We start from the raw sequence: 8,859 nt of genomic DNA on the forward strand, positions 1-8,859 counted from the left end.
ATGACATGGCTTATACAGCCAAATGCTGCAAAACTGATTGGAATCTGCTTCACAGTGCAAAGGACCCACAGCATGATGTAAAGGCAACCCAAGAGTTTATCAATGCAAAGAAATGGGATGTTCTTCAGCGGTCACTCAACCCAAAGCATGTTTTTTTGGTTAAACAGTTAATGCAATGTTTTTGTAAGCCCCCTTGAGACTTGAGAAGTCGGTACTTTAATCACAAAGGCAAAACAGCAAAAGTTGTGTCATTTCCCAAAAACTAGTTTTAAGATGCATTATTTTCTCCTAAAAGCTAAAAACTACATTATGCAATTACAGGATTTTGGTAACTATCTCTTTAGGTAAAGCAATAAAGAAAGCAACATTTAATACAGATAAGGAACCTTTATCCATTTATTTTATTTTGAACTGGCCATCCAGCTCAGCAGGGGGCTGGAGTCTATCCGGGTTTTCATAGGGCAAGAGGTGGGATATGCCCTGGGCAGTTTGCCAGTCTGTTGCAGGGCTAACACAGAGAGACAGGCAGCCACAAACTCTCACATCCACACCTAGGGACAATTTACAATCATCACCTCACAAAACAAGCATGTCTTTGTGCTGTGGGAGGATACCAGAGAACTCAGAGGAAGCCCACACCGGCACATGGAGAACACGCACACTTCACACAGAACAAAAGTAAAAAGATACTATAACAGAGTATGAGTATGAGATTAAAATGAATGAAATTAAATTTACAAAGTTGAGCGGTTACATGATTTTAGTGTATCATTTCCTCATCATCATTATCTCTTTAGTCTCTTTTAAATCTACTGTACAGGAAGTAGGTCTTTGTCTTTAACTGTTCACGCATGATGCACAACAAAAGAACAAACTGGATCATTGTGTTCAGTTTGTTAGAGCACTAATGAGCTTCTTCCTCAAACAAGTAGATTTTTCCATGTATACTAATATCAGGAAATGAAAAGTAGGCTGAGTAGATATCACTGCATTACCAGATTTTATCAGTACAAAATAGACTTTAAATAATTTAAGGGAGGTGACTGTATGAGCTGCATTCATATTGGACAAATTCTGTTTAATGTGCTGACGGTACCCCGTTTTTTAACGCTCTGCTGTGCAGCACTCCAGCGATGTTTCCTCTTCCATTATGCAATCAGATAGGCATCGTATTGCTCCCAAATTCCCAACTATTGTAATGTTCCCAACATAAAAACATCACAATAATAATAAGCATAATAAATGTTTTCTGTTCACCATGTATGTAACAGTCAGTTTGCATATAGTTTATCCCACAAAGGCACCCAGATTTAATGCAACAGCTAAATGTAGTATTCACTGTGAGATTTAGCGTGGTAAGGTATGGTTTCTAATCTTGTACATATGTTTGGAAAGAGACCAGGACCCAGATGTTAAATAATAAAAGAAGCATTGTGTTAGTTCACTGAAGTTGCACTTTTTTGGCTTTTTCATACCATCTGTTTGCAGTATGCTTTAAAATACCTAAATCATTTATCACTGTGGGGCTAGTAACATCCTATCCAATAAATCCTGGTTCCCAGGGCAGGATTAAAGTCATTCTCGTTCTAACACAGTTTGTTTGTTAAGTGGTATTTTTTACAGTCCATTTAACAATAGATTAAGGTTTAGTTTTAATGTATGTTCTTAGTTGGGATATTCACGCATAAGCAGTAGTTTATTTGAGTGGTTGTAATTACTACGAGTTCACATAAATAGCAAAGCCATATCATGTGTACAGAACAAAAGAAGGTGGAAAAAAAGGTTTTCACAGGAGTTCTGTGAGGAAACAAAGGACACCTTTACTGGTTCGATAAGAATTAAGAGGGTAAGTAGCAGCCAGGTGCTGTAAACCAAATGCACTTGATTAACTTAATCATCAGCAAGTGTAAGCAGCACTCTAAAAGCAGATATTTTTGGCAGCTTGCCAGGGGTGGCTCTAGAAGGGTGGCACCCTAAAATGATCTCTTGCCACCCCTAGTCCCACCCTTGTTTTGCATATGACAGCGTAGTTTATTAAAATAAGATAGCATTAACACTTTGAGCCTAGCTACAGTTAACACTGAATATAAATTACAAAACTGAATATATTGCATAGTGTTACTAAATCCAGAGTTGTGATATAAAATATATAAAATATATATATATATATATATATATATATATATATATATATATATATATATATATAAAATATGCTTTTAATATAAGCCATTCTTTCTTCTAAATACTACCATCATGGTTTTAAAAAAAAAAAAAGCATTATCTAAGGACAGCACGAAAACAGTAAAGAAACAAAAAAAAAAAGCCGCCTCGTTCCTATTGGTGGAAAACTGTCGACCAATAAAAAAATGACATGGGATTTGGTTGTTTAGGAAGAGGGGAATGTTTCGGGAGTGGCAGTGAGACAGAGCGAGTGAGAGGGAAAGAGAGAGAGAGAGATTGGTGACGTTTAGCATGGAAAATGTATTGTTAGTGTGTTGTGTAGTCGTTATTTTGTGTGTCAGTGAGGGCACTATTGAATGTCCCAAAAGCAGATTTCAACGTAAACATTGTCTCCAGGTGGAAAACCAGAGGAGTGATACACCTCCTGCTGTCAGGCCTGCAGTGTGTGTAGGCCTGACAGCAGGAGGTGTATCAGATAGATAGATAGATAGATAGATAGACACACTACTAGGATTTTATGTTTTTTGTGTGATTTCAGATCGGTTGCGTTAATGCAGTATGTCAATGAAAAAATAACTGTAAATTCAGACATGTGAGATTGAGCTGAAACGAATGATACCAAGAAGCAAGGCAAGGAAAAAAATAAAATGAAACAATTTGAGGGTGAAATACAGAAGTAAATCAAAAGTAGTCAAAAACGGGCAGTTATATTTTGGAGGGTTAATCCAACAAATCATGAAAAATTAGGTTTACATTTTTTTCACAACAGTGCAGATTTCTGACATTTTGTGTAAATTTAAGCAACAATTTGATTTTTTTAACAAAAAAATTGTGAAACTTAAGTTAGACTTGTGTTTGTAAATGAACCGCCCCATGTTGTGTAGCCTTCTGGATTTTATACTTATTGGGCTGCATATTTATTTATTATACAGGCTATACAGAACATAAAACCAAAAATTCACGTTTTATGTAACTGAAATTTTTAATTAAAAAATACAGACAATAATTAAGTTATAGACAATATTTATATGGCAAACGTGCATACTTACTGGATTTGAATAATTTTAGCCATATTTAACACCTGTATATGTGTTTTTAAAAAAAAGGCTCTGATTTTGCCACCCCATTTGATTTCCATGCTACCCTCATGCCACCCTAAGAAGATTTCTCTAGGTCCACCCCTGCAGCTTGCTGTTTTGGAGTAGGTGTGTGTCACAATGTCACAATCTTCCAGGACAGGATGTCCCAGTAAATTCACTCCAAGGACAGACTGTGTAAAACCCAGGCCTCCATCTCAAATTCTACAGGCCTTAGTTTGTATGTTAAATGTTAAAGTTCATGACAGTACAGTTAGAAAAAGACTAAGCAAGAAAGGCTTGTTTGGAAGGCTTGCCAGGAGAAAGCATCATCTCTCTAAAAGGAACATGGCAGCAGAGCTTAGGTTTGCAAAGCTGTACCTAAGCACAACACAAGACTTCCTTTGAAGACGTCCTTTGAAGTCTTGTGGTTTGTCTTTTGAACAGATAAGACCAAAGTGGAAATTTTTAGCCATAACACAATGAAAACAACACAGCATATCAGCATAAACACAAATATCAAATGTCAAGCATGGTAGTAGGCTACTGATTTGAGCTTGATTTACCTAGGACCTGTGCACCTTGCAGTCATCGAGTCAACCCTGAACATTATGCCAAAGTATTCTTTGTGAGGCCATCTGCCTGACAGCTGAAGCTTGGCCAAAAGTGGGTCATGCAACAAGACAACAATCTCAAGAACAGCAGCAAATCTGCAAAACAATGGCCTAAAAAGAAGAAAAAAAATCAAGAGCCCCTTTAAAATCTAAACTTCAACCTGACTGAAACTCTGTAGCAGGACCATAAGACAGCTGTGCATAAATAAAGCCTGCAAGAGAACTGACGCAACACTGTGGAGAAGAGTGGGCCAGAAATAATTTTGTTTGTTTGTTTTTTATTTTTTCTCCCACAGGACCGCACAGTCATGACAACGTTCTTCTTCACGTGACTGTATAACTGTTTTCTATGATTAGCTGATTCCTTGACAAAGCTCTGGCTGTCTGGACTCTATATTCTGTATTCATATACTGCTACCAAGACACTCTTATTTGGACTAAGCACTAAAATATATTTTCTGTTCTGTGAGTGGCCAGGTTACGAGAACTCATCCCCCTCTGTCTTGGGGCAAATTGTGCAAAGTATCTTTCATAAAAGCTGTGCCCAATCTGGAGTAGGCATGGGAACATTCTTTCTGGCTGCATCCTAATGCCAGATTAAAACGCCATGGGCCTAATTGATGCTTAATGACACATCTAATTACTCCTCCTAGATAAACAAGCTTGTCATTAGTGCAACAATTACCAAGGTAATGAAACCCTTGTTTTGGATGACTTCTCGATGTTATAAATGATAAAACAGGAAGTGAAAAATGCTTAGGAAACAGGGACATTTTTGTACAACGGATGCATGAGAAACCTTCTTGAGGCTATTGTCTTGAAAGGATGACTTGTTTTCTGTGTCTCATTTAATATGAAGTAATCTGTCTGCAAAGTCTTTCTACTTAAGCTTCTCTAAACTGAAGCTTTTTTTTTCTTACCTGATTGTTGTTATGTGTTTGTGTTTAGCTAGAGCTAGTGTGTTATAACTTACCTCTCTTTGTTAGAGTAATTATACAAAGAGCTATTTTAGTTATGTGTGTGCATGCCTGCCACCTCAAATAAATATTATTCTTCTAAATGCTCATTATTAACGTTACTGCTGCCGAGACATTTGGCAGCAAATTAATATGTAAGGTAGTATCACCTTTAACTATCACCTAAACCTTTAACCCCAACATATTATTTCAGCCAAATCTGGCAAGTTAAGACTATTTACAGAGGTCATAAAGAGGTCAAAGAGGGTGCATTGGCATAGACACAGATTCTGCACATGCAAGCGCAAACATCTAAAATGTAGCTTGAGCTACAACCTAACCCTAACCTTGTAGCTCTTATGTTTTAAGTTCTAAGGGTTAATTAATTAATGTTGCACTAATATCGATAATTAGTTATGAGGATGTTTTATGATAAAGCACTGAGGACAGTGTCTAATGGTTGTAATGGTTTACATGGTTATTTATGAATTTATAACAGTTCCAGAATGCCTGATTCACATTCACATTCTGAAATCCTTATTGTACTATTATAAGTTTAGAAAACCTAAAAATTACACTTTAGCTCCTCTCTAAAACAGCAAGTGAAGTCATTAGAAGGATGAAAGACAAACCCTATGTTCTTTTTTTAACCCTAGGTTCAACCGTTAACATTATGGCAGTTGTGAGAATTTGTCTTTGTCTCTATGTTGTTAGCTTCATTGATTTCTTTTTGGATTACTGTGATGGCTTTTATTATATTTTTTACACTATGGCAAACGCTATTTTCAAATGAACTCAAATAAAGTCCTAATTGTTTTACTCTTGTAATTTAAAGACACAAATTAGCTGTTTTTGCATAGGCAGTTTAAACTGACATCACCTTGTAAGTGAGGTTTTTTTTTTTTAATGTAATATAGAAATATTGTATTTACCCTTGGGATGTGATGGAACTCCGGTACTGTGGTTAGCATTGTTGCCTCAGAGCAAGAAGGTCAAATCCACCAGTTGCCTGGGACAATTCTGTGCAGAGTTAGAATGTTGTCCCCATGCATATCGGTTAGGTTAGGGATATGCTGGCTTCCTGTCCTGGTCAAAAGTCAAAATACTTTTACTGGTGACTCTAAACTGGCTGCAGATGTGAATGGTTGTTTGGCTCCCTGTGTCAGACCTGCAATAGATTAGCAACTTGTCCAGTATGAATCCCACCTCTCACCATATGAAAGTTTGAATACACTTCAGCGTAACCATGGCCTTGAATTGGACAAATAGGAGAAAATAGAGGGATTCAGATGGGTGAATCTGATGGACAGACTCACCCAACGACACACCAACCTAAGCCAAAACAACACTAATTACATTTTGTGTAGCTCTAGATTTTATTAATTAAGTTGATTTAAATATGAAGAATGAGGAGGCCTGTAGAAAAACTGAAGGTCCTGAGGAAAGCTAAACTGTGAAAACACTCAGACTTCTAGCTTATGATCTGCATATTGCAAGCTAGCATACAGCTAACACGTGCACATTTTTAAAGCTCTTTGGAGTGAAGAAAGAAAACAACAAAGTGCCCACACACAACAAAAGTAAGGAAGAAAGTGACAGATTTAAAAGAGAGTGCCAAACTAAGTCTGAAAGATATAAATGTGTTTGCTTCATTATCCTACAGCGTCAGATGAAAAAAATGTGTCCATGATTTTAGAAGCATATGAAAAGCATTCTGATCCATGATGGAAACTGTTTAATGTTTCAGTTGGGGTGAATTTACTACTGTGTGACTCATTGCATCAGATCACCCTCCGACCACACAAAAGTTTCCCGACTTGGGTGTGTGCATGTGTGGATCTGCCAACCACGACCAACCCCTTCCTCCAGCATGAATCTTACTCAGTCTTTGATGATTAATATATGAGATATCCACAATCATTTAGGAACAGATAGCATCATCTTCTGCAGAGTCATAAGTCGAAGTTGAAAAGGACTCCTAAAAACGGCACATGATGAGCCACAATATAAAAACCACTGAAAAGTGAAGTAAATAAAATTGCTACACTTTAAATATTTTTGTGAATCCAGACCAAAGAGACCCCATAATGGCAGTTGCATTATGCTGCGGCAGCAGCCTCCCACTCTGCTCTTTGCAGAGTTAAGGAACGAAAAACACAACAAATAGCCATCTTGATCAAATATCCATGTGCAAGAACCAGCTCTACCCTGCATCCCACAGGACCTAAACGATTCAGTGCCAACATCCGGATGCCTGACACCACAGGACACCTTTAGAGGTCACATACTGTATCCATCCCCTCATCAGAGTTGTTTTGGTGGCTTTTGCTTTCAATGGCTCAAAAGAACTAGAATGAAAGGTGTGCATTTCTAAAGAACAAAAAAGCTTCCTCCATTTCTCACAAACCTTTATACCTCTGTGATGAAGATTGAATCATCAGTACATGAATCACAGTTCAGTTCTACCTTTTTGAAGTTAGATTCTTCAGATTCACTGAACTCTGTCAGTTGCCTGTAATCCTCTTACTATCACATATAAGCAGCTATTTGGTTAAGAATACAATAGGAGGTAAAAGAATGAGCCTAACTGAATGTCCAGAATAACCCAATCAAGGAATTACAAAATAATATTAGACAGCTATAACTAAATATTTAATCAATTCTTATTTTGTTATAAAACATGTATATAGAAGTTAAAGAGCTGATGTTAAGAGTTGTTGAAACTAGATTAAGAAGAGAGGTGATAATCAGTGAGCATCAGTAGGGCTTCATTGCTCTTGCACTACAGATGCGATGTTTTCTTTGAGTGCTGATGGAGACGTCAAACCTGGTCAAAAGTGCACTGTGTCTTAATGGATCCAGGAAGTATAGAATGGGGTGCCAAGAGATGAACTGTAGTTCTGCATGAGGAAGTCAGGAATGGCAGAGAAATATGTGAGGGTGGTGCAGAACATTTATGAGGACAGCTAGACAGTTAATATGTGAGGTGTGTGGTAGTAGTGACAGATGGGGTTCAAGGTCAGGGTGGGAGTGGCCCTGCGTTCCTTCTTGTTTGCAGTGGTGATGGACAGGCTGAGAGATGAGATCAGGCAGGTGTTTCTGTGAACTGTGATGTTTGCAGAGGACATATGTAGTGAGAAGAGGGAGCAGACAGATAGCCTGGAGAGGTGGAGGTATATTATGGAGAGAAGAGTAGAAATAAGTCAGTAGAATTTAGACAGAAAACATGTGTGTGAGCGAGAGGGAAACAGATTAAAATGTAATGATGTAAAGAGCAGAGGTAGTGAAGGTGGATGAGATTAAATGTCTGGAGTCAGGCACCCAAGGCAACGGGCAGTGCACAAGACAGGTGAAGAAGAGAGTGCAGGCAGAATGTAGTGGGTGGAGACAAGAGTTAGGTGTGATTTATGATGCAAGGATAACACTAAGCGTGAAAAGGAAGGTTTACAATGTGGTAGTGAGACCTGAGGCACTGCTGAAGGTGGCAGAGTTGAAGTTTCTCAGATTTTCATTGGGAGTGATGTGAATGCACAAGATTAGAAATAAGTATCAGAGGAACAGCTGACGCTGAGCAGTTGGGAGACAAAGTTCGAGAAGTGAAGTTGAGATAGTTTGGACATGTGCAGAAGAGGGATAGTGGATATATTAGAACAAGGGTGCTGACGATAAAGCTGCCAAGCAGAAGGAAAAGAGGAAGCCCTTAGACAAGACTCGTGATGTAGTGAAGGAGGACATGGAGGGGGTTGGTGTGGCAGAGGAGGTTAGTTAAAAGTTCCAAATCAATATTTATTTGTAGTGGTGGTCGTGACCACTCTTAAATTTAAGTTCTATTCGCTTTCTTTCAGTTCAATTTAGATCTTCACAAATCTGCTGAAAGAGCCAAATGGGTCATGGATGTGTTACTAATAGCTTCCTTTTTTTTTATCTGTTGAAATTTTACTCAAGTGACATTTTTTACAGGTATTGATATTATAGTAAGAAGCGTGATGTGTGCCCTGAATGTAGTGACTGCTATAAATGTTAATAATA

The sequence above is a fragment of the Simochromis diagramma genome, unplaced genomic scaffold (assembly GCF_900408965.1).
Source record: "Simochromis diagramma unplaced genomic scaffold, fSimDia1.1 OVJJ01000216.1, whole genome shotgun sequence".
NCBI lineage: Eukaryota > Metazoa > Chordata > Actinopteri > Cichliformes > Cichlidae > Simochromis > Simochromis diagramma.